This window comes from Molossus molossus, unplaced genomic scaffold, assembly GCF_014108415.1.
Source record: "Molossus molossus isolate mMolMol1 unplaced genomic scaffold, mMolMol1.p scaffold_m16_p_5, whole genome shotgun sequence".
NCBI lineage: Eukaryota > Metazoa > Chordata > Mammalia > Chiroptera > Molossidae > Molossus > Molossus molossus.
Window position 1 is genome coordinate 22,797,521 of NW_023425388.1, and position 17,530 is coordinate 22,815,050.

General features: G+C 40.3%; 1 pseudogene; it reads right to left on the reverse strand.

Moving 5' to 3' along the window:
• Positions 1-258: 258 nt before the first annotated feature.
• On the reverse strand, positions 259-5,716 carry LOC118617662 (annotated as a pseudogene).
• Positions 5,717-17,530: the final 11,814 nt, after the last annotated feature.

The window sequence follows — 17,530 nt, forward strand, 5'->3', positions numbered from 1 at the left end:
GGGGGTGGGGGAGGATCAAAACCCACACTAGAAGAAAAATGTTAACAATATCTGGAACCATTGCAGAACCCAGAGAATATATTCTTTTAATGGAAAGATTCTAGGTGCTTTATAATTGACCTTTTAATACAAAACGACCTATTAAATTTGCAATTTGTGGTTCTTGGTGTTGAGGTCTGCAGGACAAGCTCGGGAGTCTTCAGACCTGAGCTGAATTCCATGAAGGGTTATTTGGCTTTCGAATCGGTTTTTGCCTGTCTAAGGGGTAGGGGCAGCCACAGCGCCCACCCTCTGGGCCGCTTCTTTCTGGGCACGATGAGCCCGTGGAAGCGCCAGCTTCATCCACCTCGGAGCGGAGAGGCTGGGCAGCGGTGCGGGTCCGCTAGGAGCATTCCCATTGTCTTTGCAGCCGGCTTTGGACGCATTGTTTGGATGAGTGGGAACAAACGTTCTCCCAGCACCTGCTTCTGTTCCTGGGGGGGCGCTGAGGCCAGCATGGAGGCGGTCAGGGGCTCCTGCCCCTGCACAGGGACCGCGGGCTGGGGGCCTGCAGAGGCGGCATGGAGGGTGGGGCTGCGGACCCTGCAGGCGGACTTGTAAGGTGCAACAGCCCGAGGACCAGCCGCAGCAGCGCGAGGTGCTAAGTTCTGCACCGCTGTGGGGACAGCTCCAGATCGACAGCTGTCAGTCAGCCTTGCCGGGCAGCCCCAGCCCCACCAAAGTCCATCGCGGGCGGTCCCGGCACTCAGACCCAGTTGGAGCCAGATGGCGGAGGGGTCGACGAGGCCCAGACTGGCGCGTAGCACTTGGCATTCCTGGGAAGCCTTGAGGTCTCCCACCTTGCTGCCAGCTGAACTAGGTCTCATCTGCGCCCACTGGTTAGGGCTATAATGTGGAGGTCTGTCCTGAGCCTGTGCAACTGCTGGCACAAAGTAGCCATCAGCTGCAGGCTGGAACGGATTTAAGATGGCATCGGCAGGGAGTGCCCGCATTCTGGCCACCTGCAGCACACACTGGGTGGTCAGGTGCCTTTCGCTCTTCCCTCCTCTGGGCAGGGCGACATACAGTGGCTCCGAGTCCATTCATCCCAGGGACTGCTTTGGTTGCCTCTTCAGGAGATGAGAAGAGACAAAGGCAAACCCTTTGCTTCTCCCTTCCTCCAGCATTACCGTGGCACTGGTGGTGGATCCAAGAGGAGAAAACTCTCCTTAACTCCTCAGCATCAGTGGCGTCACACAAGTTTTTAAGGTAGAGACTCACCCCTGATATTGACTAATTCGCTCTAGTTTCAGCCGTTGAAATGTCTGTTTCAATCAGCCTGCCATTCCACTTCTTCTGGGCACGCCTACAAAAATGACTTTTCCACTGACTTCTTTTCCATTCATCTCTTCCACGGCCTTATTGGCATCCTCGTAACTCACAAAGCCAAAGCCTTTGGGTTTCCCACTGGGATCTCTCATCACCTTGACGCTTAGGGTCTTACCAAACAGGCTTAACAGCTCTTTCAGTCTCTCATCATCCGCCTCTTCCCCAAAGTTTTTGAGACACACATCGGTGGACTCCTTGGCTTTGGCTCCAAGCTCAGTTTCTTGCTCTTTTGGGGACTTGAATCTGGCCACAAACCCTTTGCAGTCATTGAGGAACCTGTGTTCATCTTCTCAATGGCCTTGTCTGCAGCCCTGGAAAATTATCTTATACCCCTGCATATTTCCATCATGTATGATATCCCAATATAACAAGTTTTCCTTTCTGATATATATTAGAATTCTTAACTGGTCTGTCTCCCTCACTAAACTGAGTAGTTGCAGAGCAGAAATTGTGAATAATTCACCCTGGTTTCACCTATGGTGTTCAGCAAGGTACATGACACATAGTATGCAATCATACATATCTTGATGTTGGTTGTATGCAAATGTGAGAGAGAAAAAAATTCTTCTAAGTAGTTATTTAATATAAATTTCAAAAGATGCATGCCTGGCCTTTGGAACTAAAAAGAACCTAATATAGCCCTGGCCGGGTTGGCTCAGCGGTTAGAGTGTCGGCCTGCGGTCCTGAGACACCTGGGTTCGGTTCCCGCTAAGGGCGCGTACCTAGGTTGCAGTTTGTCCCTGGCCCTGGTCGGTTGTGCGGGTGGCAGCCACTCGATGTGTTCCTTTCACATCGATGTTTCTCTCTCTCTCTCTGTTCCTCTCTCTCCCTCTCCCTCTACCTGAACAAAAAATGGAAAAATGTCCTCAGGTGAGGATAAATAAATAAATAAATAAAATAAAAAATAAAATAAAAAGAACCTAATATAAAAATATCATCCAGAGTCTATATAATACAAAGGACTTCACAAAAGACAGAGCATTTCTTAAAAACAAACAAACAAAAACCTTAAACTATTTTTCCAGCAACTAAGAGATTGAGAGTCCATTCAGAGATTTTACTTAAAATCACTACATTTTTGCAAATAGCAATGCATTTTGTTATACCACTCAGAAATTTACATGAGGTCAGGTATTCAGTTCTTGATATCCAAACACTGAAGCAATCTAGACTATTGTCATTGCAGAAGAACAACTACAATGATTAGTAATTTAATCAAGAATAGTAATTTAAGGAAAATTAAAAATTAACACAGACTAATTTAGGTCTACAAAGTGCAGCTTAAAGTATAGTAACATATTTAAAGAGTGGGAAGGCAAGAGGAGAAAAACAATTTTTTTATAAGAACATAATTAGAAACAATTTAAAAGGTAAAAAATGGTGTGATGTATTATTTAAGTAGCAAGTAATAGCAACAAGTGTTTGTCAGTTGGGTAGGGTGGAAGTAGAGAGAATATTCTGAGCAAAGCATATCACCATTAAGAAATACACTCACATCAGTGTTGGTGTAGTGTTAGCCAGGATGACTGACTGGGCCCCCAACTGCCTCAGGTCAATGGATAAAACATACAGAAAATAAAAGAATTGTAAGACATGTTAAAAAAAGAAACTATAACGAGCTCAGATGTCATAAAAGTGTTGAGAACCAATCTTTAATAAATAGAAAACCACAATTTTGTTATTTAAACAAAGACTTTTTAAAGTGGTAATGCATATTGGCCATATTACCCTTGAACATTGTCATTATCCACTATTTACAGGATCTCCCCAAAGCAGCATATGGAAAGTTGTACTGACTTAGATCATTTAGCAAGAAATGACAGCAGTGTCTGGGGAAATCTTGTTGACAGATGCAATCAGTCACAAAGTCCTCTATTCCCACTGTCATGCTTCATCCAATCACTAAACATTATCTCTTCTTTTATGTGCAGGATTTGGTCCCAATTTCTGTATTCCAGAAGATTAAGCCATAGCACCTGCTCTTAGGGAAACAATATCCCCTCCAGAGGACACACAGACCCCTCTACTCTAGGAAGCAAAGAAGTGCCACCAGAATTTCTTTCTGGATTTTGTAGGAGGTTATCAAATATTCTAGCTCAGTGTCTTGAACATAATCAATATTTGTCAAATGTATAAATAAATAAACAAATTCAGGAATTTACTTGAGTTTTATATAGATGCATTTATTTTAGATTTTCAGACTGTATAATGTAAGGGTTACAAGAGTAACAGTTTGCTGGCCCTGGCCAGTTTGGCTCAGTGTTTAGAGCATCAGCCTGCGGTCCAGAGAGACCTGGATTCGGTTCCCGCTGGGGGCGCATGCCTCGGTAGCAGTTTGTCCCCAGCCCTGGTTGGTCGTGCGGGTGGCGGCCACTCAATGTGTCCCTTTTACGTCGATGTTTCTCTCTCTCTCTCTCTCTCTCCCTCCCACTCTATCTGAATAAAAAATGAAAAAATGTTCTTGGGTGAGGATTAAAAAAAAAGTTTGCTGTATATTATGTTCATATAAGACACAAAAATTATGTAATTTAAGCTTCTAGGAATAGCACAGCTTTTTATGATGCTTGGGCTATTATTATTATTAATATGCACCACATGTGATTTTATGCACTTGGGTCACATGCCTCCTTAGCATAATTACTAAGGACTTTAAATAACATAATTTCTTCTTGCTTTGTCTTCAAAGATTCTTCTATCTCATGGTTTTCCTCCAGTTCTCTGGCTTCAGGTTCTCCATCTCCTGTGACCTTCTTGTTGTCTGTCTATGCCTTGTTCTTTGCTCTTACCTGGTTTCTGTCCTTGGTTTTCTCCTTCCTTCATTGTACATTTTGCTCTAAGTGACAATGTCCAGCCCCATGGTTATAGTGACAAGATGTAAATGAGATTTTGTATTTGGGTTGATGTTGTAATGGGTTGAGAATTTGGGGAAGTTGTGATGAGATAAATGTCTACGTGGGATGGATGTGAGCCTTTGCAGCCGAGGGCGGACTGAAAAATGACCCTTCTTAATAATAATTTTAAAAAGCTAGTTACACAATTCCTGGGAAATGTGAATGAACTGTGATTAAGGATCTTGAAATGAAAAGATAATTCTGAATTAGCTGGGTGGGCCCTAAATACGATGACAAGTTTCCTTTTAAGACAAAGACAGAGGGATGCTTGAAACAGACAGAAGAGGTGAAGATGCGGGCAGAGAGGGGAGCGTGTACCCTGAAGGCAGAGATGTGGCCACACGCCCAGAAATGCCAGGACAGCCGATAGAAGCTAGAAGAGGAAAGGAACAATTCCTCCCTGAGCCCCCAGCTGTAGTACAGCCCTAGAGATTTCAGCCTCCTGGAATCCAGAGCTGCGGCAGGTTGAATTCCTGTGGTTTCAAGGTGCCAAGTTCGTGGTGACTTGTTGAAGCAGCTTCAGAAAAACAAATCCTGTGTCCTTTCCTCATTTGCATTTGTGCTGACTCAATTGTCAGGAGCTGTACTATAGCTAGTTATAGCACTAGAACTTACCAGAATCTGGTTTTGCTTGAAAAATAATAGACTATGGTGTTATAAATTGTATGCATCCATTTATATACAAAGACTGATTTAGAATCTAAATATTGGTTTCCTCACACCACCAAACAATTCTCTGGGATACCAATTGGGTATCCTGTAATTCAACTCAATTCTGATGCTATGTACCCAGAGACAGTGTCAAACTCCATAGGTTTAGGGTTCAGTTCTACAAGACCACCCCCACCCCACTTCAGAGCCAGATGTGAGCCAAGTTGTCATCTGTACGTCTGACTGGCCATAAATAGAGGTCCCTCTGCCTGATTAATTTGCAAGTATGGACAAAAAAGGGGTTCTATGAAAAGTCACCTCACAGGGGGATCTGATCATAAATTCCTAACTGGGCAGGTCATGTTGAATAGTCACATCCCAGATATATAACTTTTTTAGTAAAAGGTTCATCTTGTGTATCTCGGTAGTGCACCTCTGAAATGCCAGAACATTCTCCTTTCTCAGACCCCTGGGAGGCAGGTGAGCACAAGGGTCGTAGGAGCTCTGTGCGGAGCAAGGGCGAAGACCAAATTATCTGTTTCTTATTACAAATCACAGTACAGCACACGGACAGGGCAGCTTTTCTGAGCAGAGACCAAATGGATGAATGAAATGAAGACTGGGGAGAGGCAAATAAATTACGTGAAGAGCACTCTCTGCCCTGTTCGGGGTGCTTCGAAAACAAATACTGAGGTAGCGATTTGGGGGTAGGTCTGCTCCGGAAGGTGGTCCCGGGGAGCACAGGAAGGTTGGGGAAGAAAGAGAGCTGATGGGCATGTATTCTCCGAGAGCAGCAGGGACTCCATTCCGTCCGGACCCTCTGAGGACTCTGTAGGGCATTTCTCAGAATAACATCCCCCACCTCTCCTCAGAAAATGAGGGACCAGCCCTGGACGGTTTGGCTCAGCGGTTAGAGCGTCGGCCTGCGGACCACAGAGACCGGGGTTCGGTTCCCGCTGAGGGCACGTATCTCGGTTGCAGTTTGTCCCCGGCCCTGGTTGGGGTCTTGTGGGTGGCAGCCAGTCTGTGAGTCTCTCTCACATCCATGTTTCTCTCTCCCTCTCCCTCCCACTCTATCTGAAGACAAATGCAACAATGTCCTCTGGTGAGGATAAAAGAATAAAAAATGAGGGACAGAGTGTTTACTGCCCCATCCGTTCCGCACAGAGCTCCCACTGGACGCAGGAGAGAGCTGGCATGTCTCAGCTTTCCCCTGGGAGCCGAGCGAGCTCAAACACCAACCGGAGAAAGCGCGCAGGCTGACATCTGGACACCGCTGTGTGTAGGACGCCTGCCGTGGAAACCGGGTCCCTGGTCCCTCCGCACCAGAGAGCTCAGAAGGAGGCCGCGGAATGCTGTGGCAGGACGTTGACAGTGTTTGCTAGCCGAGAGTCAAGTCCTGGCCCAGCCACCTGCTGCCGTGTGACCGAAGATAAACTGCGTAGCCTCTCTGTGTTTCCGTTTCCTCGTCTGTAAAATAGAGATCACTATCGTATCTGCCGGCTTCATAGTATATAGAAAAAGAGTTCTTATGTACAGCAATTAGAATAGTGCCTCTCACATAGTAGGAATCAGCTGTTAATTTATTATCAGAAAAAAGATAATAAACTTACTCAATCCCAAACATAAGCTGTTTATTTTTCGATCTTTAGTGCTTGTCACTGAGCTTGACAATAGTAGGTGCTGTGTAAATACTGAATCAGTAGACAGCAAGGAAAACTTGAGGCTGTTGCCCGACTTCTTGGATGTAGAGAGATGAGTATCAGAGAGAGAACCCGACTAGTCACCGCTAACCAGTTTCCTCCAAGGACTGCCCAAAACACTTGCATGATATCACCCTGACATGAAGTTTACCGCGGGGCCAATACTTGGGCTTGCTTCATGAAGGGTCTAAGGTCAATTTAAATAGAGTTTTACACACCTATTTTCTTGGGTTAATGTCCACGTTCTCTTAGGTAATGGGCACATTTCATAGAAAGCTCAACTATAAGTAAAATTAATGGAGTTTCTTGGCAAAATAGAAGAAAACCAAGGTCGGAGAAGCTAGATTTTAGAGAAAACCTAAGTGCCAAGAGATTATGCCAATGGTTAAGAACGGTGCCACTTGAAACCAAACATGAGTCTAAACTTGAAGATTTCCAGAAGATTCTCCAAGGATAAGAAAAGCCAAGGACTTTCGTCATACTTACGGGAACAAATAGGGACCAGAGTCCTAGATGTAAGAAATGAGAGAGGAGACAGTGGCCTCCACAGAACGGGCATTAGAGTCACCCATGGACCTTCGTAGAAAGCAAACTACACTGAAGGAAGAGAAGAGGAAGAAAACACTGAATGTCTAATGTGGGCACTAAAACTTTCCATTTAAGATTTACAGAGCACTTTTATTTAATCCTTACAATACTGTTTTGAATAGCTAATGTTATCAATGAAGTCATGCTAATCAATCTCACTCCCAAATCTATGCTCTTTCCAGGCGATTTAAGAGGAAGGAGGGTGTCACACAATCCATAAGCATAAACTGTGAACTGCACCAGGAATGTTAGGAACAAACTTCTGAAGAATTTGCCAAGAGCATCAGGAGGAAAAGGGTCTTCCAACATTTGGCTACCAGCTCTGGTCATGTCAATTATTTGAAAGCAAGGAAAGAAATATCAATTGCCTTAATGCCTCTAAAAGTATTGTTAGGATTAGAATAAAATGTCATAGTATTTTTACAAAGCACAGAAAATAATGATGTCCCCACCGATGACCAAGTCAATTTTTAAATTCCAGCAACTCCACCCAACAGGTCCTGCCAACAGAGACTATGAGAACTCATGTTCTCAAGAAACGAGAGGTGGTGAAAACTTTGAAGTCAGCAATCATAGCAAAGGAAATGATAAAAATATGCTCCATTTTGGTTTGGTTTGGTTTGGATCTAAAACTACTCCAACAAAGAATCTGGTGTGAACTCCAAAGAAACCTTAACATTTGAGCTTGAGTGGAAGGTTTGTGTAACATAGATAAGCATCTCCTGTTTTTGTTTTGCTTTTGCTCTTCAGTCAAAAAGTGTACTGCTGACATTTACACATAATAGGTCTTTGAAATGTGTTGATTGTTTAAAAATGTAAAGGTGACTATTTTGTGTGTGTGTGTGTGTGTTTTTTATTGCTGTTTGTTTGTTTCCTATTTTTCATCGCTAATAATACCTACAGGGAAATGAGTGACAGCCAGGCCTGAAGACCCTCTGCCAGAATGTCTTCCAAGACACTGACGTAGGGAGAAGTACCGAGTTCTGAGTGTCAATCACACCCAACACAAGATATCAATGATCTCAGCAAGTTCTAAGGAGCAAAGGGCAGAGGTTTCTCACAGATACACTGTCTGTGAGTTTCTCTGGGTGGGTTTTCTGTGTATCGTAACCTGGTAAGAAGTTCCCTCATGTAGAGGACCCAGCCTGCCTCAGATGTTCATTGAATTTAGGGGGAAAGTGATGATTTGGATTTCTGTTAACCCAAAAATGTTTTTATTGGATGGAACTATATAACATAACTGATACTGAACTTATTATTATTATTATTATTATTATTATTAGTTTTGCTTCAAAATACCAATTTCATATGCAGCAAAATGATGTACTTCTGGTGCTTTTACTGGGAACAAGTTTCCCTCGCCAATATCTGTACAGCTCAGTAAGATTCCAGAGTATATTCTTGTTTGTAAAAGATAAAATGGAACTTTGGTATGAGAGATTATCATCTATATCTGTGGATGTAGTAATAATTGTAAAGCACAGCAGAAAGTTTCGTTTGTTTCTTTAACAAGTATCATGGAGCATCAACTATAATAGAGTGGTTTTAAATTATAGAACTTAGAATCAAAATGCATGGATTCTTTTCTTAGCTTTTCTACATTCCAGTGTGTAACACTTTCTATGTTAATTTATGTCTTCCTGAAATGTTCCTTTTCTGTAAACAGAGAAGTGATGATGACATTTGACTCAGAATTGTATAAATTCAGTAAAGTAATTAATTTAATTATAAATTAAATGATGACTGCCTCACAGTACCTGCCTTATAGTAACCATTCAGTGAATGGGAATAAAATGGGCAATTCTGTTGTCACTGAGTTTACAGTCTAGTAAGAAAGACAGACATCAACTATCACGACTGCCGTACAGTGTGTAAAGGAGAAGTGCAGAGTCCTGCGGGTGGAACAGTACTCTGTGGCAATCAGGGAAAACTTCCTTTGGAAAACGAGAATTGAGCTGAGGTCTGAAACGTAAACACTAATAAATCAAGTGAAGATTTGATGGAAATATTCCAGGAAGAGGAAAATCCATGCCCTACATGTGGAGAGAGCAGGACGTGTTTTGGGAACTGAATAAGGCCAGCAGACCTGAAGAGCCAAACCTCTTAGGTGAGGCAGAAGTGGGGGCACAGCCACATGGGGTCCTTTAAGCCATGTAATTCCTCTAAATAGAGCAGTGAAGTCATAACACAACTAGGCTGCCTAACAGAAACTTTCCTCTAAGCTTCAAATACCGAATGTGACTTACCTGTTTTGTGGCATTTATTAAGAATAAGTTGAAGTCCTTTGGCTTTGAGCAATAGTAACAATTTTCACATGGAGTAAATGTAGACTGAATATTTTGTTAGGCCTAGAATCTCCAGTTTAAATACATACATAATTTCCAGAATTAGCAAAAGTATGAGATTTGAGGGCACAGTGCTTTAGACTTCCAAGTTTGCCCAAGAATTCTAGCACCGGCTACAGGTTTGGTAGTGGTAGGGAGGGGGGTTCCCAAACTACTTTCGGTTTTCATAAGTCACTGAAAGGAGTCGCAGGATTCGCTGAGAGCTACTGTACGCACAGTTATGATTTAGTACAGGGAAGGGTACATTAAATCCAGCCAAGGGAAGAAATGCAAAGGGTGGAGTGTGGGAAAGTTCCGAAGGTGAGGCCAGCGCCCGCCCAGCAGGGGACAGCACGCATGGAGCATCACCAGCAAGGAAGCTCCCCCAAGCTCTGGTGCCCAGAGTTCTTGCTGGGACTTAATTTCATGGGTACGACTGGTTGATTGATTGAGTATCTCTGTGGCTGTACTCCATCCCTAGCCCTCTACTTCCCAGAGGTCAGGGTGTATCTTGTGGCCCAGTGGGCCCAGCGTGAGTCACCTCATGAGCATACAGCAGTCATTTTCAACCTTCTTCATCTCTGGCACACATAAACTAATACTAAAATTCGGTAGCACACCAAAAATATATATTATGTTTTTTTGCCAATCTGACAAAAATAGAGATATAATTGTGATTGATTTACAAAAAATAATAATAACAATAGTAATGACTTACCCTTTTTGCTCCAAAGTGACTTTTTAAAAAATCAGGTGTATATAAGGATTTCTGGTACCAAGAATTAACCAATTAGATGCAACCTTATTATGTGATGTGACCAATAAGATGCATGACCTATATATTAATGGGTCAACACAGGGCATTCACACCAGAAGGCTATTGTTGTGTTGGCTGTTGTCATTCTAAGGGAAAAGAAGTCAGTGCACTAATAGTCAGGTATTGCATGTTTTGAAAACTCTTGTGGCACACTGGTTAAAAATTGCTGCCATAAACTATCAGATGTGGTCCAGAAAGCCCATTATGAATAACAAAGACATTAATAACAAAGACACTCTTATCAATGAAGAAATGTAAAGAGTTTAGAAGTTATACACACACACACCCCTCAATACCCCAGTTGCTCAATCTTTCCCTAGGCCAGGCCGAACAATTTACTATAAAGGCCAACTCTTGGCTTTTGGCAAATACTCTCCTACAGAATTATATTTGTCAAGCATTCGAATTTAGTACAGCTTGTATATGGCAGAGACAGCAACAGTATCATTGCAAATGTGCCTCACATTTGGAGGAGCCAATGTGGGATAGGGATAAGTTTAAAGAAATAATTAATCTATGCTCTAAAACCATCACAACATTTTAATACTTTTGTCCCTTGACTTACCATTATTTGTACCTTATGATAAACATGTACAGAGTTCTGTAGTGTAAAAATTAGTTGATAATTGGCTATATCCAGTTCTTCCTCAGGCCAATCATTTTCCATTAGTATTACATCCTGGGAGGGTTTAACTCAATTTCCCAATGTGACCATCAATATGAGTAGTATAAGTTTACCAACAATGACAGTGTTATACCGTATCATGGTACGGCAACAGATGTGACTTAAAAAAATGAGTCAACTGACACATTACTAGATTCTACTCAGTGATTAACAATTAGTCCAATCTGTCATCATATATATAACCAAAATGTTTCCATAATCATGCCACTCAGGTTTGCAGATTTCCCTTCACCCTTGTCAGAGAGCAAAAGCAGAGATAGTATTCACCCTTTCAAACATCTCATATAATTGAACTAAAAGACAATATTACTTTTTGTTCTGAGCCTCTCTTAACATAGTGTTGAACTATTTGATTTCTCTGATTGCATAACCCATTTATTCATTCCCTAACCCTCAGCTACTCTTTCTCCCCAGTAATGGTTTGGTTTTACCCAAACATTTCCACATTTGCAAGAGATGTGAGATTTGACCACTCTGAAGGTCCAGATTGATGATGGTAATACTAGTCTAGCAAGTATTTACCCTCAGTTCGCTCCCATTATACAGAATAGGATTGCCTAGAACATAGCTGGTAGGCCATCTCAAACACAGACAGCCAGTGTTCCACGTCCTACCAGCCCCATTTATGCCAGCTGGGGTAAGAGCACAACCCATCAAGCCCTTAAGAATTCTGACATAAAGGTTTAAAGATTTAGTGGCAGAATTTTGTTTAAGGATTATCCCTGCTTTTGACACCAACAATTGCAGACCTGGGCCTAGGATCATTGCATCAGGTAAGAAAAAGGAAAGTTGAAGTCATGAAAAGAAAACAGAACACAGTGTAGTCACCCCAACATCCCAAGAGATTGTGAGAAGAATTGTGTAGTCAGGCCAGAATATTCTCAAACTTCCTTCTCTTCAGACCATCTAAAAACCTGGAGGAATTTATGTAATGGAGACCCTCCCTTGGCCCCCTCATGTTGAGTGTGAGAACACACTCATGAAGGCATGTAAGTCGACCCTTCATGGTTTTATCTACCCTATTGTAAACAACAACTGTTCCCATTGTCAGTCTAATTCTCTATCAAACAATTACTCTGAGGATGACATCTCTCCTCCTACTGTTAGAAGTAAGAGCTGTAAAGTGCATTCCTTGGTCTGATGGAATATGACTTGGCAGTCCAAACTGGAGTTTCCCAACACCACTTCACTCTTCATAAATTGCTAGAAGGACTCATGAAACATTTTGAGGCTATGATGATCACAGTGTGGTTTATTACAGAAAAACAATACATTAAGCTCAGCCAAAAGATGAGAGAGCAGTCTGGAAGAGTGCCAAACACAAGACTTCCACTGTCCGCAGCACACTTTGCCCTATAGGCATTGATATGTGACATGTGTGGAGTGTTAACAACTGAAGAGGTTCATCTGAGCTTCTGTGTCCAGACTTTCTACTGGGTTTCATTACTTGGGAATAACTGATTGATCGATTGCCTGCACGGTTGCATTCAGTCTCTAGACCCTACCCTTCAGAGCTCAGGCTGATCATACGTGGCCCAAGAAGCCCATCATGAGTCATCTTGTTAAGATAAACAATCAGGTACTCTCAGAGGGACCCACCGTAAGTCATGTTTCCAGCATAAACTGACAGATGTGGTTCAGATGGATCATGAATAACAAAGACACTCCTATCACTGGGATCCCCCAAAGTTTAGAGTTTGTCTCCCCAGAGCCAGGGGTAAGGCTAGACCCCTCTTCCAGCAAGGCCAAATGTTTTGTTACAAAATATATCATTTTAAAACACCTGAAACTTATATAATTTTATTAACCAATGTCACCCCAATAGATAAATTATAAAAAAATAAATAATAATAAAATAGATAATTCATAGAATTTCACTTTTGAAGCTGTACTTTCATGAATGTCATACTTTTCTTTAGCCCTCTAGGGAAAAAGGTGCAGTTTCCAAGTCGGCGTGGGACATGTTGCTAGCCCATTATACCCTCCATCCTCCCTAACAGATTAGGGAGGAACGTCCATTATACCCTCCATCCTCCCTAACAGATTAGGGAGGAACGTCCATTATACCCTCCATCCTCCCTAACAGATTAGGAAACGGTGAAAATGAAATAGAAAACAAAGACATATGAAAAGGATCAATAAGGCTAAATGAATTACTATTTCTTTGAGAAAACTATGGCAAGGTGGATGAAGAAGGAGAGGAAGACAGAGTGGGTAGTGAGGAGGAGAGAGCTTAAAGTATTAACACTCGAAATGTAAGGGAGACAGAGCATGCAAAAATTTAAACAGGTAATGTACGGATATTATGAACACGTGTATGCCAATAAATTTGAATAATTACAGAACTTTTTAGAAACTGAATGAAAAAGAACAACTCACAGGCCCATAACCATTAAAATGTTTGAATTGCTGGTAAAAAATCTCTCCACAAACCAAAAACAAAAGTAGAACAAGTCCAGATGTGGCTTTTTCAGCAAGTTCTACCAAATACTCTAAAAACAGCAGCAACAAAAAACTCCAATCTTACACACACTATTCAACATACATATAGAAAAAGAGAAAATAATTCACTAAAGCTAGCCCAGATTCAAATGGAGGGACGTTAGACTCCTCCTGTGGAAGGACAAGGAGCTACAAGGAATTTGTAGCTCAACTTGAATATACCACAAAGTGCTTTTCTAGAATATTGTAAAAAAGGAGCAAAGCGTCACTGGATCTCTTCATTTCTTTCTAAGAAGTATGTTTACACTCAGTAGTAGTGATGTAAATTAAACTAGGATAGAATTTATTTCCTTATAGTGTTTTAAAATGGAGTATTCAAATAAGTGAAATCGCCAATACTATATGGATCATAGAGGCTAAGGAGCAAAGCTATCTGTGTATTAGGGGGAATTAGCCCTGTGACCTTATGTCTGTACCAAATACTGTACGTCCACAAACTGATTCTTTCTATGCTTTGCAATCTTTGCCTTTGCTACATTTATAGAATGTAGGAAATTCTTTTATTAAAAAAAATACATGTATTGACACTTAAGTATACTTTTTATATGTCTTTAGTACATTTACATAGATTTTTTTTTATTTTTTTATTTTCATTTTTTTGGTAGGTGCCCCTGGTGGAAACCGAACCCAGGACTCTCTGGTCCACAGGCCGACGCTCCAACCGCTGAGCCAAACTGGCCAGGGCCATTCACGTAGATTTTTATCATCTGTTATAGACATTGGCTTGCCTACAATAGGCATTTAGTATTTACTTTTTCAAGTTCATGAGCATAAAAAGATGAGCATAAAATAAGTCTGAGAAGATAAAAATCTGCTCTGTAATTTATAGGAAGCAATTATGATGAGGAAGAACAGCAACACCCAAGCTCACCCAAAACCTGAGCATAGAGGCGACTTGCCAGTTTCACTGCAATTACCTATTATGTAAATTTCATCTGCTATATTTAAACCAACATTGTAAAAAATCAGAAAACCCTTTGCCTCAAATTCAGTTTTTAGTTAATTCTATGGTGTGCATATGATTTTTGTTACTTCTTATATATAAGGATCAGCAGGGTCAAAATTATGGTGGAATCCTAGTATAATTTTTTTTTTTTTTTTTTTTTAGTATTAAGATCTTTTATTTATAATGTCTTGTTTCATTCATGCAACAAAATATTTTAATTAAAGTATTGTTGACATATAATAATATATTAGTTTTATAGTATGACATTTTTATTGCTAACTCTGTAAAAGTTTTTTTCTATGAGCTTAATGAATTATTCCTTGTTTTTAAAAATTTATTTCAAGAAATTTTTTGTAATTAACTGTAAGTAAACAAGTATGCATTCTTACATATTAATTTTATAGTAATTTCCTACCTTCCTACAACCTTTTATTCATTCATTCAAGAATTTAATTAAGCTCTTATGATGTTTCTAACACTGTGATAATCATTGAAAGTCAAACTATAACTAGAAAATGTTGCCAGATGAAATACAGTATTTCCAGTTAAATCTGAACTTCTGATAAACAACATTGTTTACCTAAAGGGAGGAGGAACACTTCGGAAAGTGTATGATTGTCTACAACAATATTGTATACCTGAAACTAATACAAAATATTATTAAATGTAAACTGTAATAGACAAATAACATTTTAAAAATAAATAAATCAAAATAAAAGTTGTTTACCTGAAATTCAAATATAACTGAGTATCCTATAATCGATTGTATTTTATTATTTTATTCTATTTTATTATTTTATTTATGCATGTGTGCTAAATATGAGATCTGGTAAAACATAAACACTGTTCCTGATCGGTTATAATTTAAAGTCCAATGGGTAAGGCAGATACTAATCAAATAACCTTGCAGGTAAATGAAAATTTTTAACTGAGTTGTCTTAGCAAAGATAGGTACAGAGCTCTGGAAGGAGACAATAATCAGGACAGAAACCTGGTCAGGAAGGGGACATCAGGAGAGACTCCCTGTCAAAGTGCCAGTGGACCTGAGGTTCTATGGGGAAGGAAACAGAGATCTTCAACACTGACTTTCAAGTGACATTTTGATGTGAAAGGGGGATGTGTCTAACTTCAATGGTGCAAACAGTACAAGGCCTAGCTGCTCACTGTGGTGCAGAAACGAAGCCTTGTTTCAGGGGCGAGCCAGTGTCTTCCACATTTGGCATCTGACTAGTAATGAAGCCGGAGTCTGCAAGTTTTAGCTTCATAAGTAAAGGTGGTACAAGAGAGTTCCATTTTAATATTAAGTTCCTAATGCTAGGGACCTTTCCTGGGATTGGAGAAGAAAAGTTGCTTGTGCCATTAGGCCTCTGGGCTTTGCTCCTGCTAGAATTGAGAGGGAACACGCCTGGCTGTAAGAAGAAGGAAGACTTATTTAGTTCAGGCTGGTGGGAAAGACACAAATCTGTGACCCACTGGCATGGGCGTTGCCAGACAAGAGTGTTGTAAGTGACCACACCCTGCGGTGCCTCTGGCAGGATTCAGCCTCTCAGACTTTCCCAACTGCCCAGCGTGTGATTCCTCCCTGTTTCTCAGGTTTCTCTATGCATGCAATATAAAAAAATGGTCTTTTATAGTTTGCATTAATTATTCAGCTTTTGAATATGATCACTGTTCATCATCATCATCATAAAGAGAATAGTTCTGCCACAGGTTTATGTATTTATTCCCATATGTTCAGGCTGCTTTAATTATCTTATTTATCTTTATGATGTCTGCTAAATAAATGGAAGAGTGACTACTATTGTACCAATTTTTATGGGTGTGGGAAATTGAATTTAATGTCTCCAGGTGAGTGGCCTGAGTCCATTCTCCGACACAATCCACAGTGGGGTTGACTGTTGACAGTCTCTTAGCTTTGTCTGAAGCTGTATCGAGCTAGTTAGAAGTGCAAAGCACAAATTGACTGACTGAAAAATAGTTATCTGAAAAAAAATATTAGTAAGTATAAAAATATTAAATCACAATTAATGTAGTCAATTAGTTAAAACTTATTAAAAAATAAACTGAAATATATAACTATGTCAAAAGTGGCACCTGCTCAATTATAAAATTATGACATTCCTCAATTTTTTAAATCATGGAAAACAGCATTATTATTGACTACAGCATTTTAGACCTCAAGGGTGTCATATGCTCTAAATTTACTAATAAATTATGAGTATTAGGAATCTGCAAATGTGGGAATATTTGAGTTGTTTCTAAAACATTATGAAATATTTTTAATTGTAATGGTGTAGTGTATCCCTTTCATAAGAACTAATGCCTGTGGGGAAAATGTTAAGCAATCTGTGTTTTTAATATCTCAACCTCTTTGTATAGCACTGTTTTCAGAAGGACAATATTTTCATAACTGTGTTTATATCTTATTTTATAGTAATTTAATGTTCATTTGACTCGAAACTGGTGTAAATACCAAATGTATAAAATATCTATGAGTTTAATAGTTATATATTTTTCAAAAGCAAAGGCTGTATTTTTCTAGGAAAATTTTAAAAATTGGAATACATGTGATTTTTTGAAAGAGCCAGCTTTTGTTTATTCAACTTTATGACAGCTGGGGAATTCCCTGTTTACAGCTGGAAACTCTGCTGTTGAAATCCTGCCTTCATGGATAGGTTTCCATCTTGTTTCCGTGAAAAATGGACAGGTCAATTTCAAACAAGAATTGTTATTTTTAGACCTCAATAATTATTCTAATTGTTTTGTTTTGTTTTTTTCAAATTGTATGTCCTTTGGAACCTCTTTAGTTATACTGTAGAGCAGAAGGGACTCTGTCCCTCTTTCTGCAGCCAAAGCAACCTCACTTTCATCTGTACCAGGGAAAATTTCAAATAAAAAGCGTGCACCTAGAAACAGTGACATTAGGAATTACGGGGCAGAAGTACCTCTCCCAGATGTACCAGATCCTGTATGGCTTTTTTGATCTGCATGTGAGATGTGCCCACAAGATTTTGAAATTAGCTAACTCAGCCTTGAGGATCCTTTTTATAGAGAA